This window comes from Megascapheus bottae, chromosome 2 (assembly GCF_031878675.1).
Source record: "Megascapheus bottae isolate mThoBot1 chromosome 2, mThoBot2.hap1, whole genome shotgun sequence".
Taxonomy (NCBI): domain Eukaryota; kingdom Metazoa; phylum Chordata; class Mammalia; order Rodentia; family Geomyidae; genus Megascapheus; species Megascapheus bottae.
The window spans coordinates 7,911,384-7,928,375 of NC_143510.1; the positions used below are offsets into that span (position 1 = coordinate 7,911,384).

The window sequence follows — 16,992 nt, forward strand, 5'->3', positions numbered from 1 at the left end:
CTTCCAGATTCCCTGCCCGGGCTGGCTTTGAACCTCCACCTCCAGGACGGCTGGGTTACCAGGAGAGGTCCCGGCGTCCCGCGGTGAGCAGTGTCCAAGCCTGGTGAGCTCGGCAATGGGGCGCCCCCATTTTCCGGGGAGGGTCCGGGGCGGCCCTCACACCCGAGGAAGCCGAGCCCAGCTCTGTCCTGGAAGAAGCCGGCTGGAGGCGCGGGGCGCATGGCGCAGCCCCAAGCCACCAGCGACTGTCAAGGAGGACCAGGGTGCCGGGGACCCACACGGGTCCCTTACTAGTTTTGGCTGCCTCTGTCACTGATGTGTTTATTATTTACAGTCTTCACTACTATCTCAATGTGAACTCCATGAGGACAAAAATCATACAGAGCAGACATTATTCAAAAATTTAGAAAATCTACACATCATAGAGATTTTATGTAACATTCTCTGCATAAATTAAGACTCTCTAAATCTTTGTTAAAGATGTGGTCTGTCTGTGCACATTAATTTCCACAATGCAGGGTTTTGTTTTGTTTTGTTTTCAAGATTTTTTTTTAGTTCACAATTGAGAATCCACACCTCTCTTCTGTGCATGCTGGAAAAAAAAAGATCTGAAAAAAAAAGCTTTTGGACTATTCTTCAATGGCCTTCTCTCCAAATCAATATCTTTTGTGTGTGTGTGTGTGTGTGTGTGTGTGTGTGTGTGTGTGTTTGTGTGTGTGTGTATGTGTGTTTGTGTGTGTGTGAGTGTCAGTTGTGGGGCTTGAACTCTGGACCTGGGCACTGGCCCTCAGCTATTCAACTCAAGGTGAGTGCTCTAGCACTAAATCCACAGCACCACTTCCAGTTTTCTGGTGGTTAATTAGAGATAAGAGTCTCATGGACTTTCCTGCCCAAGCTGGCTTTGAACTGTGATCCTCAGATCTCAGCCTCCTGAGTAGTTAATCTTAAAGGTATGAGCCACTAGCACCTGGCAATTTCAAAGTTTTACATGCAGAAGCAGCCTAGCAACCTATAGTAACCTCTGTAAGAGGAAATAAAACTAATATCTGACTTTCACAGATAATCCATTTGCCTTCAATTTTCCAAAGCCATTGACTTTCTGTGTGTATGTGCTGGTTCTAGGGTTTGAACTCAGGGTCTGGGCACATCCCCAAGCTTCTTTTGCACAAGTCTAGCACTCTACCACTTGAGTCACAGCTCTGCTTCCATAATTTTTGAATCTTGATTCATAATTAATTCTTGATTTCAAATTGTATTTATTTGATTAGCAGTGCTATTGAGTATGTTTAATCTGCCTATACAATTTCATGACTAAGAGGGACAGTTTCTTTGCCTTTTCAGAAGAGTTGAGTGATAGTTTCAAGAATGGGACTGGGAATAAGATTTCTTCCCTAGTATGCTTAAGGCTCTAGGTTTGAGTTCTCATTACCCTATAAACAAAAAAATTAAATAAAGCATTAAAATTTGTCCTAATTACCAAGAAAAAAACAAAGTATTTTTTTTTGCCAGTCCTGTGGCATAAACTCAGGGCCTGAGCACTGTCCCCGAGATTTCTCAAGGCTCGTGCTCTTCCACTTGAGCCACAGCACCATTTCTGGCTTTTCCTGTGTATGTGGTACTGAAGAATTGAAGCCAGAGCTTCATGCATGCTAGATAAGCACTCTACCACTAGGCCACATTCCTGGCCCAAAACTGATTTTTTTAGATTATGGCAGCAAAGCTGGGCATTGGTGGCTTATCCCTGTAATCCTAGCTACTCAGGAGGCTGAGATTTGAGGATCTTGATTGAGAGCCAGCACAAGCAGAAAAGTCTATGAGACTCTTATCTCCAGTTTATCACCGAAAAACCAGAAGTGATACTGTGGCTCAAGTGGTAGAATGCTAGCCTTGAGTAGAAGGAGTTTAGCAACAGTACTCAGGCTCAGAGTTCACATCCCACGACAGACAAAACAAAAACAAAACATGAAGGCAACATGAAGAAGATCCTATAGGATCAAGAGCAAGAATAAAGGAGAGTCTCTGGGAGACTTAGATTCACTGGTTTTTTTTTGGGGGGGGGGTGTTTGTTTTGTTTTTTGTTTTTTTGTCAGTTGTAGGGCTTGGACTCTGGACCTGGGCACTGCCCTTTGCTTTTTAGCTCAAATCTAGTACTCTACCACTTGAGCCACAGCACCACTTCAATTTTCTGGTGGTTAATTGGAGATATAAATCTCAGGGACTTTCGTGCCAGGCTGGCTTTGAACCATGATCCTCAGATCTCAGCCTCCTGATTAGCTGGTTTATAGGCATGAACCATCAGCACCTGACATAGAGTCACTTTTTTATTCTTCCTTCCTTCTTATCTTCCTTCTTTCTATCCTTTCTTCCTCCCCTTTTTCTTTTTCTTTCTTTTATGTAGTAGGATTTTAACTTTGTTTCTCATGCTTATTTCACTTGAGCCCCACTTCCAAGTCAGTTTTGTTTTAGTTCATGTTTCCAATAGGGTCTTCCACTTTGTGCTTGGTGCTAACCGTACACTGTGATCTTCCTACCACTTCCCTAAGCTTTGCTCATGTCACAGTCAGGAACCATAATGTCTCCATTTATTTTTTGCCAGTCCTGGGGCTTGAACTCAGGGCTTGAGCACTGTCCTTGGGTTTTCTGAAGTCTCAAGGTCTACCACTTGAGACACAGCACCACTTCTAGCTTTTTCTATGTTTGTGGGATGAAAGAAGCAAACATGGGTCTTTGTGCATGCTAGGCAAGCACCCTACCATTAGGCCATGTGCCCAGCCCTCAATTTATTTTTGAAATAGAATCTTGCTAACTTTTTTTTAACCTGGGTCAGCCTCCAATTCTTACACAGTAGGGAAAAACTCCCCTCCAATTATTCCCGGCCATATTCTTCAAAATTATCTACTTCAGGTTTTGCAATAAAATCAAATGACAATATTGAATCGCTCTAAAATAATTCTAATACTACTTCTCTACAAAGAGCCTCAAATTTGCAAATAAACTATTCCCATCATGAAGTTCTCAGGAGTAACTTAAGGTTCAAAAATAAAATAAATGTTGTCAGCTAAAGTCCACAGATATTAAAAATGGAAAGAAACTGAAGTCAGAAGTCCAATTTCCTTGGCCTTGCAAAATAAAGTTCAAATGAATTAGATACTGAGTTCTCCTTACTCAGATTTAATTCTGTTCAGAGATAGAGGTACATTTTAAATCTCTTGATGAAATGGGATCTTTGAGGAACAGCAGCTAGGTTAAGACAGGAATAAGCCTCTGAAGTTACATCCATTTACTGTTGCATCTCTGCAATCTGTGTCTAGAAAAGGCTTACTTTTCCAGAAGGAAGTTAATAGGAATGAAGAGATTACTACAGCAGCTACCCATATACATGAAATTTAGAAAATAAATTATTCTTTAGATTCTAAAATTGTAATCACATCATACATTGCACTATCAAAAAAAAACAAACACAAAACTCTAATACCTGGACATATTCATGAACAAAGCACAGTCTTGGTGAGTTAAAGTATTTAAGGGCAAAAAACACCCACATCTGTCCAGAATTTGTTGTAGTGATAAATGTAGCATAACTAAAGAAAAGGTAGATATTCATTTTTTCTCCAGAAAAAATGGCATTCAGGCATTCAGGAGGCTAGCACCTAAGTTTGGAATCAATGTATGCAGGAGATTGTTGTTCCCAAATACCCCCACAAAAGAATTGGAGGCATGGTTCAAGCAGTAGAGCACCAGCCTTGAGCAAAAAGGCCAAGTGAGAGCCCAAGGCCATGAGTTCAATCCCCATTACTGGCAGAAAATGAATGAAGGAAGGAGAGAGGAGAGAGGAGGAGTGTGGAGGGGGAGGGGAGAGAAGGGGTGGTGGTTCATGCTTACCTTCCTAGCTACTCAGGTGGCTGAGATCTGAAGATCAAGGTTCAAAGCCAGCTCAGGCACTAAAGAATTAACCTCTAGAAAACCAGAAGTGGTGTTGTGGCTCAAGGGGTAGGATGGTAGCCTTGAGCTGAAGAGCTCTGGGACAGAGCCCAGAGTTCAAGTCCCAGGTCCAGCTTGGGACACACACACACACACACACACACACACACACTCCTTATAAAAATAACCCCCATACACCAATCTCAAACTTTTTAATAATGATAGATCTATATTTTTATAATGAAATCGAAGTTATTCAAGATGAAGTCTACATTTAGCATTCTAATCAGATAAGCACTTATCATATTTAGCATTGAAATGATACTAACTATTAAACATTTTAGAATGCGGGGAATCTTGTGCCATTTATATTGTGAAGAACACAATTTTCAGATTACAGTTATTGTGGAGATGACATGAAGAGATGGAGATATATTGCATAATACGCTTGAGTCCCATTTTCTTGAAAAACCATCCAGCTGACTCATAAAACTCCAAGTTCGAGTACATATTATGAATCTTTCACAGGAAACAAAAAACCGTGACCCTGCCAGAGGGAGATAAGCTTGCTATGTTCCCATAATGAATAGGACCTGGGATCAAAATTCAAGTTGCTCTGATTCTCAAGTTGATAGTCTTCACTTTAGGCTGCATATTTTCATGCTTGAACTTGTATCTCTAATTGACAGTGTTGTTGTGTATTCCCAAGCCAGCAGGGATGGTTGATAGTGTCATGAATTGTGAGCTGATGTCCAGAGAGCTTCCAGTTATCCACAGCCTGTGTGAGTGTGTCCTGGGTCCTTAAGGTCTGTGTTAAGTGAAGTCTCCGTCGTAGCATGGTACCGACCTGACGCTGGCATTCACTGGCTGGTACTCAGGAATGGCAGTTCTTGCTGAGGTTGCCTGGTTGGCTTCTTCTTTGGAAATGAACTGTGACATTGCTCTGTTTACTTCCTAAGTAATCAATTCAGAGATTTGGAAATGGGTGTGACTAGTATTGAAGTGGATAACTCTAGTCTTAGAAATTAGTAAGAATGGATTAATAGTTATTTTTTAAACGTCTTTGTAGGGTTTTCTTTTGTCCCTTTGAAAAACCTACAAATTCCATTGCTCAAGGCATTTGATTTCATTGTCACTTGCAAACATCTTGCTGTCCCCATCTGCATCCAATAAGAAATGACATGAAGGCATCAAATGACTGCCAATCATTGTTTGTCAGTAAGAACCATGACAGTTGAACACAGAATAACAAGTTACTTCAATACAGTTGAAGTATTCCAGAGAGATCAAAAGCTTTCAATGGATTTTATTAAAATTGAAAAGAAAAAAATGACACTTTTCCCAATTATTAATGTCTGCAAATATACTGTATCCCCTAACAAATATGCACATTACATCCTATGGCCCCATGGTATAAAATAAGGGCTTGAAAAGTTTTTTTTATCTCAAATATGTAAGTATTCTCTCACTTAAATAAAAACGAGGGACAAAGACATTGATGGAGAGATAATGCGGCCTATCTTTTTAATCTTTTACTAAACATTATCTTTAAGTAGTTGTACAGAGAAACTTTATGTCAACATGTCAGTTTATGAGAATAGTGACTCTTGATCAATGCCCCTTTAAGGTAAATTAGAACACTGGTTCTGAAGACCTTGCAATGGCAGATATGAAGAGAGGAGTCTCATTACCACTTTGTCAACAGAGGATGAGGATGTTTTCTAGTGGGTGTTTTGTATTTTGTGTCTGGTTTGTTTGTTTGTTGGCAGTACTTGGAATAAAACCCAGACATTCTGTATGCTAACCAAGTGTTCTAACACTTGAATCTCAAAGCTCAACCCTTTTACTTTGATGCTTTGCTTGTTTGATGCCAGGCCTGAGTCTTGAACTTGGGGTCTGCATGCTGTCCCTGAACTCTTTTGCTGCAGACTAGCACTCTACCACCTGAGCCACAGCGCCAATTCTGCCTTTTTTCTGGTTAGTTGGAGCTCACAGTTTCACAGATTTTCCTGTCCAGACTGACTTCCCAATTCTCAGCACTCAGTCACCTGAATAGCAAGGATTACAGGAACGAGTCACCAGTGCCTACCCTGTATTTTATTTTTGACACAGCATTTCACTACCTTTTCACTGGTTAGTATCAAACTCTGTCCTTTTGTCTCTGTCTCCCAAATACTGATATTGCGAGTAGCCTGTCTCCTTTCAGAATTCTTCTTTTCTTCACCCCTCTTTGGTTTGTTTTGGGGGTTTTAGTATTGATTTTTCCAACTTGATTTAAAAGGTTAGGCTCTGCAGTGGAGAATTCAATTATTTCATTCTTCAGACCTGTAATATCTATTAACAGCATTGCTACCACCATTGTCTTCTCCATAAATGCCCTCTTTCATTCCAAAGTCTTGTGTTTGTGATTTGTGTTTTCCAGGAGGCCTGGGGTGGACATGTCTCTTCATTTTCCCCTTCTCTTTCAGACCCTACAACAATAGCTGCTTTGTTTTAATAATCAAGATCTACCACTAAAAAGCTCGCTCATATACATGAGGAAAGGAAGACTTCCTTTCTGGATGGTTTCTGAATATATCATCATATCATCTGTAAATAGGGGGGCCTCTAGAAGCAGCAAGACCTGTGCTAACTCAAACCTAGAAAGCACCTGGGTAGCCCTGCCCCTCTTACCCAAACTAGTTTGAAGCATCAATTAATCTGATAGATCCTGCAGTTTCCCGTTCCATTCAACACCTCAAGTCTCTTTGAGGTAACATGTAGTCTTATTTGTTTATTCATTTAAAAAAATTTTTGACAGTATTGGGGCTTGAGCATATTACTTTGAGCCTGTTAGGCAGATGCTCTATAACTTGAGCCATGTTCTAGTTATGTTTGAGACAAGTTCCCATTTTTTTCCTTAAACCAGCCTATATTATGATCATGGAGCCCAGAACTAACTCAACGAGGGAGATGTTTCTCCTACTGCCAGACTCCCATGCTACCCAGAGAAAGTCCCATTTTTTTTAAACGTCCCAAAGATAGATTTTTTTTCCGTTCCCCTTCTCTTTTTTGCCCGGCCTGGGGCATGAACTCAGGGCCTGGGCATTGTCCTTGAGTTTTCTCAAGGCTAGTGCTCTGCCACTTGAGCCATTGCACCACTTTAGGGTTTTTTTCTGTGTAATATCAAGGAATTGAACCCAGGGCTTTGTGCATTCTAGGCAAGCACCCTACCACAAGACCACACTCCTGGCCCCAAGATAGAATTTTAATATGATCTTATGACACCACCCCTGAAGCAATATAAACAAGCATGGGATAGAAATACCTGCACACCCACTTATCATTCGTTTTGCGCATTGTGCTTGAGAGACATTGCTGTCGGTTCATTGAAATCAGTAAAATAAGATGTAATACCATATAAACATGTGGACATTTTCATATTTTAACTTAAAACACAACAAATATGTTTGTTTGGGCTCAGTTCTGGTAAGTGGATTCTCTAATTCGACTCCTTTGTTCTCTTTGTCAGAAATCACAAACCCGAAGCCCATTCCTGACACTTTCATCTTGGCTCTGATACCATGATTTGGGCCCAGAAATGTGCATGGGACTCTGTCCTGCAGAGCCAGAATGGAAGTGCCGGAAACAGGTGACGTGTTCCTGATGCCTGGAGCTTTGGGGAGAGAATGTATCTCCTCGTATTTTTGTAGCCTCTGGAGTCTGCTTCTGTTCCTTGTCTCCATCTGCCTCTCTGTTCCTCTCTTCAGAACTATCCATGTTATATATCTGTAATCCTAGCTGTTCAGGAGGTTATATTCTAAGGATCACGGTTCAAAGCTAGCTAGGGTAAGAAAGCTCATCATGAGACTCATATCTCCAATTAAATACCAATAAAACAAGAAGTTGAGCTGTGGCTCAAATGGTGGAGCACTGGAGCAAAAAAGCTCAGGGAAAGCGCCCAGTCCCAGAGTTCAAACCCCAAGATTGGCGTCGTACACACACACCATCCGTGTTCCATCTCCCTGGCCATGTTTGTACAGTCACATTGCCCTCTTTCCATAGTTGAGAGAAGAGGCTTTTCCTTCTTGAGGACCCCGTGATGACGTCACACCCTCCCCCTACCCCAAGTCACACAGAGTACCCCTAATCACACCCGCAGAGTATTTTATGGCAAGTAATAAAACACACCTGTAATTTCCAAAGACATCTTCGTCAGGGAGAGTGTTGTTGTGTTTTCTGGAGCCCCAGGTCTTTCCTATGAGCCCCCAAATTTATATCTATTGGATAAACTTAGATTGACTCCATCCTAAATTCTCAGCAAAGTAGTGCATTAATCTAAAAATCTCATCCCAGATCATGAAATGATCATTATTTCTTTGTTCTTTTTGGTTTTCTTTTCTTTCTTTTTTTCTTTTTTCTTTTTATTCTGGCCAGTCCTGGGGCTTCTTCCCCCCATTTGAGTTATTTTCTGTCTTTAATTGAAATAAGTTGCAATGAAAAATTTGTAATGAGGCACATGTGTTGTGAATGGGTGTTGGCTTCCATGTGCCCAGGTGACAACTGGGCATTAACAAAGGAGCCATGGACTGAGCGCTAGTGGTCCCACCTGTAACCCTATCTTCTCAGGAGGCAGAGATCTGAGTAATGCAGTTCGAAGCCAGCCTGAAAAATCTGTGAGACCACCAGAAAACTGGAAATGGTACTGTGGCTTAAGTGGTAGGATGCTGGCTTGAGTAAAAGAAGCTCGGAAACAGCTCCTAGACCCAGAGTTCAACTCTAGGACTGCCCTCCCCATCACCCCCAAAAGAAAGGTAGCCTTGGAAAATACTGAAAACTCAGTAAATTCAATATTTATTTAAAAAAATTTAAGCAGCCAAACTGTGTTGTGGCTAAGGGACAGAGGGCCAGCTATGAGCAAAACAACTTAAAGAAAATGCCAGGCTCTGAGTTCAAGCCCTACAAGTACTACACACATACACACACACACTCACAGTCAAAACACAGATTAAAATTAATTGGTTCCCCATGCTTATTCTTTTTTTCTTTGCCAATCCTGGGCTTGAGCTCGGGGCCTGAGCACTGTCCTTGGACTTTCTCAAGGATAGAGCTCTTCCACTTCTGGCTTTTTTCTATGTATGTGGTACTGAGGAATCGAACCCCGGTCTTCATGCATGCTAGGCAAGCACTCTACCTCTAGGCCAAACTCTCAGCTTCCTTTGCTTATTCTAAAATGCTTTAAGTATAATCATTAGTAAGTACTTTCAAAGGGAACTGGAATGGCAGCTTGATCTGGTGCAATGGAAATATTTTGATGAGATTGTTCCCTCATTACCTCTGAATTTCGTCACTGCAGTTATTCAGTAAGTTTCAATGAGTTTTTAAAGAAATTTTTATTGTGGTAATGTATAGAAGGGTTATGGTTACACAGTGAGTTGTTTTGTTACCTTCTTTCAAAGATGCAATATATTTTTGTATTCTTCAGCCCCTAATATCTTCTTTTCCTACTTCAGAATCCTCTCACAATTATAAACAAAAGTGTGGAATGCCTGCCAAATTCATATATGATGCTGTCCTGGGCCTCTCTATAGCATTCCAATTTAGTATATATGCTGTCTATGTGAACAGTTCTTCTCTTCTTTTCCTCCTCTTCCTCCTCCTCCTTCTCTTCCTTTTTCTCTTTCTCTTCTTCCCTAACCCTAGGGTTATAGGTTTGAGCCACCAGGCTGGACTCTTTGCCATTTTTTTGTTTTTTAAATCATCTTTCTGTTTTCTTTTTCTGCTTATTACATGTTTAGAATTTATACCTGACTTTGTGTTGTTGTACTGCAGCTGCTGTTGTTGTCATTGTTGCTGCAGGTCTTAGGTTTGTATTAACTCAAGGCCTGGCCTTGAACTCCCATATCTGAGCAGTTTTTGCTCAAATCTAATACTCTACCATTTGTGCCTGGTGCAGGTGTCTCGCACCTGTAATCCCAGCTACTCAGGAGGCTAATGACGATCATGGTTCAAAGCTAGCCTCAGCAAGAAAGTCTGTGAGATTCTTCTCTCTAACTAAGAACCCAAAAAGCCACAAGCAGAGCTGCAGCTCAAGTGCTAGTGCACTGGCCTTGAGTCAAAGAAGCTCAGGGACAGAGCCTAAGCCCTGAGCTCAAAGACTGGCAAGCACACACAGACATACAGATAGAATTATTGAATTACTATAGATAGTACAAGAAAAAAATGATGGTTCCTACTTGCTATGTACACTAAATACAAGCATAGCCACTCAAGCAGCTAGAGTTAGTTTTAGAGTTAGTTGGTTCATTTTGTGGTTATGTCTCAGCTTATACCTAATCTGACCTGAACTGTAATATTCCTATGTATACTTTCCTGTGCACGCCACTGCATAACCATGTCACCCTGAGAACTTGGGGTGACAGGCCTGTGCCATCACATCCAGCTATTGGTGTGCATGGAGACTCACCTGTATGCCCAGGCTGGCTTTGAACCATGAATATCAGTGTTCTCCTTCTCCCAAACAGCTAAGATTATAGGCTTGAGCCACTGCAGCTGGAAAAATGATGAGAACAATGATGAAGATGATGATTTTAATAATACTTACCTTGCTGACATTTGGGAGCCCTGTTTAATTGTAAAGGTAAAAAACTGGCAGAAAAAGCATAGTGTTTTGTTTTGTTTGGCACAAGGTTGGCTCTCTACCATTTGAGCCATAGCTCCACTTTAGGCTTTTTGGTGGTTAATTGGAGATTTAAAAAAAATGCCTCACAAACATGTCTTCTGGCTTTGAACTGTGATCCTCAGATCTCAGCCTCCTGAGTAGCTAGGATTACAGGTGTAAGCCACCAAAAAAAAAAAAGGAGTGAGCCACCTAGAAAAAACATCTGGGACAGAAGTTCTGCATCAAAGTTTGGGGTACCCTAAAGTGATCATTTTGAACCACTATTTTTTTTCAGCTCTCCTTTTCCTAGTTCTCATTTTGGACTAGATCATCTGTCCTAATAATGAGTTCCATCCCACCATCTCCCTCCAATGAAAACCTGCACACTCATGTCCACACACACTTAATTCTTTGGAGTATCTTTTGAACTTTGATATGACTTAAGCAAAAACCCTGAAGAAACTAAGCTAAACCCTTCCACCCCTTGCTCTCAGCCTGCTAAGCCCATTTTCTTGATGCACTTCTCACTGATCTTAACTGATGTGTTTGGATGATCAAATATACTTATGCTTTAATCCTAAGGTAAAGAAAATTAATCAGAGATTCTTCCATGTAGAAATTGGGGTCAGTAGACCAGGAAAGGGAATATTCAAATTATTCAGGAACTTGTGTACAAGTGTAACAACAAGAATGTTTGATAGGAGTCAGATGAAAATAATTTCATTTTTACTACTAGGAATGAACATTTTAAGGGAAATAATTATACATACATACATACATATGTATGTATGTATGTATGTATGTATGTATGTATGTATGTATTTGCTGGTCCTAGGGCTTAAACTCAGGACCTGGGCACTATCCCCAAGCTTCTTTTGTTTTTTTGGTGATTAATTTGAGTTAAGTCTCATGGACTTTCCTACCCAAGGTGGCTTCTAACTGCAATCCTCAGATCTCAGCCTCCTGAGCAGCAAGGATTACAGGTGTGAGTCACAGGCACCCAGATGAAATTCTGAATTTACGGGGAGAGAGTTTGGGGAACTGTGTGTCTGTTTGCTGGTTTACCTCCCTATTTATTTCTCTTTTCTGAAGACTAGAGACCTTCAGCTTTAAGTAAGTAACCCTGGCCCCAGAGCGCTTTATTTCATGATGGATTTTGCTATATCACAGCACTTACTTTCTTTTCAGTGTTCTAATTATTTTTAATGCATGTTAACCCTTATTTTTTTATCTTTCCCTGGGAAAATCCAATGAATAAATGCTTGTTGGTACTAAAAAATGGATTAAAAAACCTGCCAGAGTAGCAGGGCAAAAAGTAGCCAGCCCAGGTAATAAAGTGAGACTCTTATCTCCAATTAACCACCAGAAAACTGGAAGTGGAGCGGTGACTGAAGTGATAGAGCTCCAGCCTTGAACTGAAGAGCTCAGGATCAGCGCCCAGGCCCAGAATTTCAAGCCCCATGACCCACCAAAAAAAAAAAATCTTCCAGAGTTCATAGAGTAATTGGAGATTGGATAAAATGGCTACCGTGGCTTATGTGAGAAAGGCAAAAGTGAACAAACCTAGATCTTAGCGGAGAGAATTTGGGTAAAATAGTAGTAACCAGAGGTTACTTTTTATTTATTATTACAGAGGCCATGGTGTACAAGCCTTGAACCCTTTTAGGGACAGCAATGTATATAAAACATAGAAGAAATACTTTCATAGTAAAGCCAAATGTCCTTCAAACATGTGCTCTGTCCTGATCAATTCTTGGGGATGTCAAAAATTCTTTTTTGACTTGGGAATTGAACAAACAGCAGGATTTTTTTGTGGAAGATGATTTCCATGTGAGATTAACAGAAAGTTAAATAAAACACCCAGGTTCCTTTCATGACTGTGATTCTAACAATATTAAGGCAATATTTTTCCAGTTCCCTGACAGTTCTCTCCCTCGATTTTATGAAATTGCAAGCCTTATTTCATGATTCTTTGATATGCTCTATTCAGTATCCAGAATCTTTGTCAAAGCAGCAAAACCAGAGAGTTCTTCTTGACCACAGAAATTTCCTTTTTCTGAACAGAAATGTACTTACAAAACTAAACACCAAACACGTAGATGTACATGCAGAACTGAATATTTATGAGGCTTATTTTACCCGAACTCAGAACAGATTGTTCCTACAATTTAATTCTCAGGAAAAGGTTTTTACTTAAAAGACAAATGATGAAGACTGCATGAGCTGAAAGACCATATCCGGGTTCCCGCCTTGGCGCCTCAGCCCTGCTCATTCAGTCCGGCTGGGGGTGGTGTGATTCCCACCGAGATGGCAGCTGTGGGGCGGTAGGCTCGTTCGGTTCCTCTCCACCGGGACCCGGTTCGGCTTACTCTAGCGGCCCCCTGACCCACGCGCTGGCGTCGGGCAGTGGCGGTGCCGCAGCGGGCGACGACGAGGACGGGCAGAACCTTTGGTCCTGCATCCTCAGCGAGGTCTGCACGCGCTTGTGCTCCAAGCTCCCAGGGGGGAAAGAACGTGCTTCTGCTGGGTGAAGATGGAGCTGGAAAACCAAGCTTAATAAGAAAAATTCAGGGACTAGAAGAATACAGGAAAGGAGGAGGATTGGAATATTTGTACTGACATGTGCACGATGAAGGTGGGGACGATCAAACAAGATGTCATGTGTGGATCTTAGATGGAGACCTGTATCACAAAGGGCTCCTTACATGTCCACTGGATGCCATTTCTCTAAAGGACACTGTGGTTATGCTGGTCGTCGATGTGTCAACGCCGTGGACTGCTTTGGATTCTTTACAGAAATGGGCACGTGTTGTGAGAGAGCACGTTGATAAGTTGAACATTCCTCCTGAAGAGATGAAAGAAATGGAACAAAAGTTGATTAGAGACTTTCAGGAATACGCAGAACCGGGAGAAGACTTTCCAGCTTCTCCTCAGAGAAGAAACAGTGCAGCACAGGAAGACAGAGATGACAGCATCGTTTTACCTCTGGGTGCGGACACACTTACACATAACCTGGGCATTCCGGTGCTAGTCGTTTGCACCAAGTGTGATGCCATTAGTATATTGGAGAAAGAACATGACTACAGAGATGAACATTTTGATTTTATCCAGTCACACATCCGGAAGTTTTGTGTACAATATGGCGCAGCACTTATTTACACTTCAGTAAAAGAAAACAAAAATATAGACTTAGTGTATAAATACATTGTTCAAAAACTCTATGGATTTCCCTATAAGATTCCTGCTGTTGTTGTGGAAAAGGATGCAGTATTTATTCCAGCAGGGTGGGATAATGATAAGAAAATAGGAATATTACATGAGAATTTTCAAACACTGAAAGTAGAAGATAATTTTGAAGACATCATAACTAAACCACCTGTCCAAAAGTTTGTACATGAGAAAGAAATTATGGCAGAAGATGACCAAGTGTTTCTTATGAAGTTACAGTCTCTTTTAGCAAAGCAGCCACCAACTACAGCTGGAAGGCCTGTGGATGCATCACCAAGAGTCCCTGGAGGCTCCCCTCGGACACCAAACAGATCTGTGTCATCCAATGTTGCCAGTGTGTCACCTATCCCTGCTGGCTCAAAAAAAATTGATCCAAATATGAAAGCTGGAGCTACCAGTGAGGGTGTTCTGGCGAACTTCTTCAACAGTCTGCTGAGTAAAAAGACTGGCTCTCCTGGGGGCCCTGGTGTTGGTGGTGGAAGTCCTGGGGCTGGAGGTGGAAGCAGCGCTCTTCCACCATCTGCCAAAAAGTCAGGCCAGAAGCCTGTCTTATCAGACGTTCACGCGGAACTAGACAGAATTACACGGAAACCAGTTCCAGTTTCTCCCACATCACCCACATCTCCTACAGAAGGAGAAGCTTCTTGAAGATACCAAATAAAGCCATGTACTCAGTTTTCTGGGATAATGTAAACTTGCCTCTGCCTTTTCTTTAAAGGTGGAATTAGGGAGCTGGAGTGCTTTACAGACAATTAAGTTTATGTCTCTCTTTTTTTTTGTGGCTACTCATTTTTGTAAAAAGGAGCTATACAAAGAAATCTTATTCTGCATTATGTGGAATTATTATTTGCATTGCCATTTTGCATAAGGAAATAATATGGGATTTTGAAAATGTCCAAATTTATAGACCTAAAATAGAACCATGTGATCATATTCTAAAGGTTATATAAACCATACACAGGGGCTTGGGAAGGGCAGAAAATATATAGTTTGGGCATTTGACTGACTTGGAAGTCCAAACTTGTTTTAGTTAAGACTATTAAAATCATTTTTAAAAAATAATTGTGTCTTTTGCTGAAAAAGAAAAAGTGATCAATTGTCAGATTTTGCACACCAACATAAATGTACATCGGGAAATACTGAGGAAACTTATCAGATAGTGTGTGGCAAACTAGTCATTGTCTCTAATCAGAAATCATCAAAATATGATTTAGATTTATTAGCCAAGACATTTCTTTAACTTCGAAGGAAAGAAAGCACACTGCCTAAATGTGTAAAAGAAAAATGCAGAGGTTATAAAAATGTAAAGAGATAACAGTCTTTGGATTTGTCTACACATATATATATCTATATATATGGCTCTGCCTTAATATACTCCTTTTTTGTTTGTGACTTTCAACTGTAATCAGTTAATAAAGTACTTATTCTCTGCAAAAAAAAGAAAAATGATGAAATTATGTGATTTTTTTTCCCTAACTGTAAGACAAATTCCCTAACCTCTACAGACTAGAAATCCCTATTTTTTTTTACAATGGGGCATCTGCCTTTGAAAAACAAATATAATAAGATGCCACATATATATATATATATACATAATACATACATATGTATTTATACATTGCATACATATATACATACTTTTTTTTTTGCCAGTCCTGGGCTTGAGCTCAGGGCCTGAGCACTGTCCTTGGACTTTCTCAAGGCTAGAGCTCTGCCACTTGAGCCTCAGCACCACTTCTGGCTTTTTTCTATGTATGTGGTACCGAGGAACTGAACCCGGGTCTTCATGCATGCTAGGCAAGCACTTTAGCCACTAGGCCAAATTCCCAGCCCATATATATACATACATTTTTACTGCCTTTCAAGAAATGATAATCTCATTACATTTTCTTCTGAAAATGTGTGTTTAAAAATGTACTTGTGGAGCTGGGAGTTTTGCCTAGTGGTAGAGTGCTTGCCTAGCATGCACAAAGACCTGGGTTTCGATTCCTTGGTACAACGTGTATAAAAAGCCAGAAGTGGTGTTGTGGTTCCAGTGGTAGAGCACTAGCCTTGAGGAAAGCCCAAGGACAGTGCTCAGGCCCTGAATTCAAGCCCTAAGACTGGCAAAAAAAAAAAAGAAAAGAAAAAGCCAGAAGTGGTGCTGTGGCTCAAGTGGTAAAGCTCTAACCATGAGAAAGCCCAAGGGCAGTGCTTAGGCCTTAAGTTAAAGTCAGGACACTCAAAGCAAAAACAATATGTGTGTGTGTGTGTGTGTGTGTGTGTGTGTGTGTGTGTGTGTGTACACATATTTTTTTTTCTCCGTCTCTTCCAGGAATAGCATTACGTAATTTGTTTTCATAGTTGGTTTCTTTTCTTCTTTCTTTTTTTTTAACCCAGAGGCAATGTAATGTTCTTAACAATTTTTCTCAGGGAAAAGTAAAGTTCATCTCCTTACAGACTACTAGATAATGCAGAATTGAAAATACCAAATCACTATTCAAAGCTAGGGCTCTACTAGCAGAGATCTGCAATAGAGCAAAATCTTGATAAATAAGGCCATATAGTATGAAGCTAATTGAAAGGACCTCCAGGATAGTGAAACAAAAGCCATATAATGAATGATTGTTGTCCTTAATGTACTATGTTGTCTCTCATCTCCTTTGCTGTCCCTTGGTTATCTCATATTGGTATAGTATCTCACTTTGTTATCTGATATATTGAATTTATTTGTATTTGGATATTTGAAATTTGATAGGGAAGGGGGGAAAACCAAGATGGGTGGGAGGTGTGGGGGGGGGAGGGAAATGGGTACCAAGACATGTGAAAGGGTATCAATGTATGTGAATTAATGCACCTTCTATCTGGCAAATATCATGTAACCCTTTTACTAATAACAATAAAAAAATAAAAATTAAAAAAAAAAGATTTATATGCAAGACAGAACAAAGCAAACGAACGCCAGGGCTGCTGAAACAAAGTCAATTAGGCACACAATACACACTGAAAGAATAAAGAAGCGCTGCACAGTGCTGATGGTCAAGACAAAAGCTGGGTGGGGGGAGTGTTTTAATCAAGGGGGAGATCAAAAGTTCCGTCAGCTGCCCATCCATCTTCAAAGGAGGGACATTTCTCACTGCAAAGTGTAACTTATTTACCTTTCTCTAATTTCCACATTTAAATTGAGTGCCCTTCCCTTCTCTGCTCTCCCAGGTCACTCAGGA

The 16,992-nt window shown here is 40.7% G+C and overlaps 1 pseudogene; it reads left to right on the plus strand.

The window, feature by feature from the left end:
• Positions 1-219: 219 nt before the first annotated feature.
• On the plus strand, positions 220-14,561 carry LOC150066345 (cytoplasmic dynein 1 light intermediate chain 1 pseudogene; annotated as a pseudogene).
• The last annotated feature ends 2,431 nt before the right edge of the window (positions 14,562-16,992 follow it).